The sequence below is a fragment of the Crocodylus porosus genome, unplaced genomic scaffold, assembly GCF_001723895.1.
Source record: "Crocodylus porosus isolate Cpor-Errol unplaced genomic scaffold, CroPor_comp1, whole genome shotgun sequence".
Lineage (NCBI taxonomy): Eukaryota > Metazoa > Chordata > Crocodylia > Crocodylidae > Crocodylus > Crocodylus porosus.
Genome location: NW_017728947.1, coordinates 28991597 through 28997271, shown reverse-complemented (window position 1 = coordinate 28997271; position 5675 = coordinate 28991597). Strand labels below are relative to the sequence as shown.

The 5675-nt window shown below is 42.1% G+C and overlaps 1 protein-coding gene across 2 annotated transcripts in view; it reads left to right on the top strand.

Moving 5' to 3' along the window:
- Positions 1-5675, top strand: part of NELL1 (neural EGFL like 1) — a 502747-nt gene that overhangs the window by 127134 nt on the left and 369938 nt on the right. The gene's annotated exons all lie outside the window — the stretch shown is intronic.

Below are 5675 nucleotides of genomic sequence, written 5' to 3'. Positions count from 1 at the left end.
TGGGGGGACCTCGTTTTGGATTCAACAGGTGGCAGCTCAGCTCTGAATTTAACTCTGGGTTTGGAGCTCAGCTGCAGCCTGCCCCAGGCCAGAGTGGTTTGTTCGGCAGAGGAGTGGGCTTGCTTTTGGAAGGAGACCTTGGGATGTGGTGGGGGGAACCTGCCTCCTGCTCCCCACCCCTTGCCTGCCTGTGCCTGCCTTTTCTCTCTGTTATCCCATACAGCCTGCCCCCCCACTCCCTTCTCCCCTCCTACAGCTGCCCCTTTCTCCTCTTACATTTTGCTCAGGCTCTGGTCCCTATACCCCCAACCTGGCTCAGCTGGGAGCTGCTGCTGCTTCTCCCTGGCTTGACTGGGATGGGGCCAGGGCAGGGTTACACTGCTTCTGACTGCCCTGGAAGAGCAGAGCTGCAGCAGAAGGTAAGAGGAAGGGAGGGTAGGGAGTAGACATGGGGTGCGAGCATGGAGTGAGACTGGTGGCAGGGTCAGACACAGACACGGGGCAGGGGATAGAAGGGCAGACACAGGTATTTGGTAGCAGGAGGTGAGAGAGGCAGAGTGTGGGGGGAACAAGCACAGGCATGGGGGGTAAGGGGTGGAGGCTGTGGGGGGAACCAGTTGTGGGGGAGGCAGGGTGTGGGAAGGTAGGCACATGAAAGGAGACAGGGAGCAGGAGCAGGCACAGGCACAAGTACTGAGGGGCATGTGACAGGGAGAACATCTCAGGAGGTAGGTATGAGGTGATGGGGGCCAGGGGGGCAGGCAGAGAGGGCAAGGGTCAAGGGAGTGGACTGCAGGGCTCTCCTCCTCTCACCACTGGTTTCCCTGCCACAACAGTGGAGGGGGGGGGGACAAATTTAAGATGTCCCTCTAGTAATTAGATTTTATACATAGAAAATTACAACACATTGTTAAAGTTCCATGTGTAGAATCTAATTATTGGGGGAGGGGGGTCATCTTAAATTTGAAGTTGTCTTGGATTTGAGTAAATATAGGAATGGTTTCATTTACATGTTGTTGTTTTCCAACATGCTGCAGAAAGTAGATAAATGTTGGAAAAAAACTGTCCTTAACCAGTTTAGTCCTAGAGAAGGAGAGGGAGTAGTTCATGAAAGGCTGATGGCTCAGCTAACTCCGGCATATATTTTGTGAAATAGATTATGTGCATAATTTTAGGATGAATCAGTGGACAAAAAGTTATTTCAAATCCATTTTCCCCATAGACTGAGTTTTTAAATAATTTTGTTGTTCTTTAACATCCCTTTGAATATATAGACAACAGGCTAAATTACTTTCAGTTCAGTTGTCAGAATGTGGTAACTACATTATACTTCTGATAAACTTGCCAAAGAAAGCGGGGGTTGCATAAACTGTTGATGGATCTGTATGCTAGAACAATTGTGGAAAATGCAGCATTTGGAAGAGACTATCTTCATATCACTATTGTATGTATCTGTGACCATGATTCACAAAATAGCATCAGTTGTGAATTCGTGAATGGAAATGGACAATAACTTAATACAGTCATGCTGTGAAAACAGTCTACTATGTAGAATGAAAATTACGTTATTATTATGATGATGCCTAGAAATCTACAGCAGGATGCTAGGCACTGTACAAGCTGATATGAAGGCAAGGTCCTTCCCTTGAAGAATTTATAGTTTTTGGGTTTGGGTCAATTTTGGATATCATATAAAACATGTACTGCAGAGATTCAAAGTGTCCTAGGAGTCGACAATGGCATACTGTGGATGGGGGAGAATAGGAAGATAATTTATTTTAAATTGAATATACAGAAGAGGTCTATTTTCTTTAGGTGAACATGGGTAGCAATGCAAGATATCCTATACAAAACATCATATTTATAATTTATGACTAGACTAATGCATTGAAGAAGATTAAAAATACCCAAATATCAGCCGTTAACTATTTCTATTTGAAATGTGTCTTAAATATAAAGTGAAAAGAGCTTTTGTATTTCACTTTTTGTGGAGGGAAGTTGATATGGCAATACTAATTCTAATGATGTCACAGTTTATATTTTCCCCGTAAATGGAAAGGTTGCTGTAGCTGTTTGTAACATTTTTTAATTGTGGCCTTAGTAACTGTTTTTTGAAGTTTGATTAGAGTTCTAGTGTTCACTTCAAAAAACAGGTGGACAAATTAAACCCACCTTCTTTGTACTATATTGTTTAAAAAGCAAGTATGGCTGTGTGGGTCTGATTTCTGCATCAGGATAAGGTAATCCCACCATTCAGGTGCCTTCATGGGGTTCTAAGCATGTGCCAAGTTCTATCCAAGCATTTTTCCCCATAAACGCTTACTGTTACAGGGGGAACATTTGTGCATCTTCTTCTCCCCCAACATTACCCCTTCTACAGTTACAGTTAGAAAACAAACTGCAAACTGCATATGCACATGCTCTGAAAACATCTTCAATATAGGCAGACAGTGCTGGAAATTTTAAATTCAATACATAAATAGTATGTACTACCTCAGGATATCTGATTGAACTCTGCCTGGGTTACCTGATGCTGTTGCTGAGACTTGTCAGCTGGTTCTGTTTCCTCACATTGCTACACTTAATCCACTGCTTCCTTGAATCATCCATGCTGTGCAGTATAGAGATGTGGCTAGGGCAGGTGAAAGGACAGTGTGAAAAGCATGGAGGATGTTATACCTCTAAGGCAGGTATGGGAGTGTGGGGTGAGAACTACCTATGTCATTAACTATCAGTGTTGTTACAGACTTCTAAATAAATAAATAAGAAGCCTAGGTCAGGTATTCTCCCCCACAATCCTTTGGTAAAATCCATTTAGGGAGTTTAAGGTACCAGTATAAGGTGACAACATTTTTCATGTCAAAGTTTGATGTGGGCATGGCAGTTTAAAGCAAGTGAAAATAGTTTGCAAGGTTGTATGTGGATCTAGTTATGTGCATGGCTTGTGTATGTCCTTAAGCAAGTTTAACAGATTTTTAATTTAAATTTTTGCATTGGATGGAATTAATATAATAATAACGCCAGATTCAGATAGATCAAAGCTTCTGTTTATCAGGCAATGAGCAGATTTTTTTATTTCTGAAAATTAATCCAGACTAAAATGGGATTTATGATGGCACATCTTCTTAACCATAAGCACTTAAGTTATTGATGGACAACTGTTCACATACTACCAGCTGGAATCTCACTCTCAGACACTCCAGATTTAATTTCCAAAGCCAGACTGACAAAATTAGCACTTGTGTGCCTCCACAAAAATATAAATGTACTGGTGCAGCTTAAAGACCTTTCTGCATTCACTGGAGGAGATCTGTAGCCTCTTACATTTCACTTATGAGACAGCCTGGACCTTTTGGAGTCAAAGGAAAAAATTTCCTTGACTTCAGTGGATCCAAGAATTTACTCCTGAGGCCTGTTGTTTCCTGGCAACATGTCCTTTTCCATCACCACTAGGTGTTGTCAGGTCTATTCCCAAAATGGTTTAACAATTGGCAAGAATGGATCTGAGGACAAATCCTTACATAACCTTTAGGAGTAAGTATCCAAGTTGGTGATTGTACTATAAATACATGTATAGACAGACTGTAGATAGACAGACAGGTGGCTCTACATTTTGTGACAAGAGAAGTTGTGTCTTTTGCACCGATATAGATGTGGAAGTAGTTTAGCTTTATATTATGGGCTAAGATAAATACTGTACCTGAACTTTCTGCTGAAATGATTATCAGTTGAAAAATTAAAAGTGGTAGTATTCAAAATCTTATCATTATATATCTGATCTCTTTTTTGCTGATATAAGGTGTGAACCCCACATTGGAATCATGTGAATTGTATGGAATCAAACAGGAATCAAAGTTACAGCAGCAAAGATGAGAAGAGAACCAGACATGTGTGCCATAATTTTTATTATGTTATCAAGCGTGATAGCATGTGCTAACCTCCTGAGATGAACAGGAACAGTTTACACCTTTCTTTAAACAGACATTTCAGGCTGTTTTCAGATGATGGTACTGAACTGGTCTGTAGCTTGGAGAATGACTTTTGCAACCGTAAGGAATTTAATTTTATTCAAGGTTAAAGCTTAGATTCCAGATTTAAATTATGCAAAAGGAGGTGGATTTATGTAGCAGTTGAAGCTTACCAATTTATTCTAGCAAAGAATTTAGCCTTTTGACTCTGATTTCTGTATGAGAAATCATGGACTCTGTGACTTCTCTGAATTGAGTATAACAAATGCAGTGGTATCTTTGTAACACAGCCTGAAGCAGTAGTTCTGAGAAGTGTGAACTGCTCCTATTTATCTCAGTGGATTAAATCTGAAACCTAATGAAAATAATTTGTATCAATGGAGCTACATCAGTGTACAGCAGTGGGGATTTTAACCCACAGAGTGCTTCAGCAGAATGCTTTGAAAGATATTTTTTACCTAACAAATTAACTACTGGATATACTACATTCTTTTTTTTAAAGGTGCAAAGTCATGAAATATTAGGAAAAATTAGAGAACTACAATTTTCCTGACATAAAGCAACTGAGTTTACATTTAACCATGTCTCTTTTTCCATAACTCACTAAAGAAGGCAGGAGCTTGGTTGTAATTGGGTTTGAGTTTTTTTTTTTCTGTCTTGACTGACTAACTGATTAGAGTTTCATAGTTTCTTGATTTTTCTTGCTATCATTTTGACCTGTCTTATTACTGTCAACACTTACTGTTTGATACAGTGATATACTGTAGCCTTTCTGCTGTAATTATTTTGTCCTGGCCTGAAAAAGTGGAGAGTTGCAGCTCATGCTCTTCAATCTGGGTAGTTTGATAATGATACAAAAGGATGACCTGGGAGCAGGAGAGCACAAAAGCCCCGTTGGCTCAGCAAAAGCATCCGGGAATGTCTTCTTGCTAAAAGGGAAGCATACACCCAATGGAAGGGAGGGGCCATCACCAGGGAGGTTTATATTGCGGTTGCTCAGGGATGCAGGGGGGCAGTCAGGAAGGTCAAGGCGGAGATGGAACTGGGACCAGCTTCCCGGATCAAGGACAACAAGAAGTCCTTTTTTAAATACATAGGGGGCAAAAAGAAGGTTCCAGGAAACGTGGGGCCCCTGCAAGACACGCTAGGAAATTTGGTCGTCACACCAGATGACAAAGCTAACCTATTTAATGATTTCTTTGCCTCCATTTTCCTGAGCAGGGACTGAATCAACCCCTCCACCAGGCCCCCCTCAGGCCCCAGGGAAGGCACACCTAGGCCAAGGGTCAGGCAGGATCTAGTCAGGGAACTTCTGGAGGGACTGGATATATTTAAATCAGCTGATCCAGACGATCTCCACCCCAGAGTGGTGAGGGAATTAGCTGAGGTCATTGTGGGACCCCTGGCATGGCTTTACGAGCACTCGTGGTGCTCTGGTGTGGTGCCAGAGGACTGGAAGAGGGTCAATGTGGTTCCCATCTTCAAAAAAGGGAGGAAGGAGGACCTGGGGAACTATAGGCTAGTTAGTTTTACCTCGATCCTGGGTAAGCTTTTTGAGAGAATTATCCTGGCACGTGTCCATGAGGGGCCAGTAGGGGAGATCATGCTTAGGGGCAACCAACACGGGTTCGTTAGTGGCAGGTCCTGTCAGACCAACCTGGTGGCCTTCTATGACCAGGTCACCAAATCCTTAGATGCAGGGGTAGC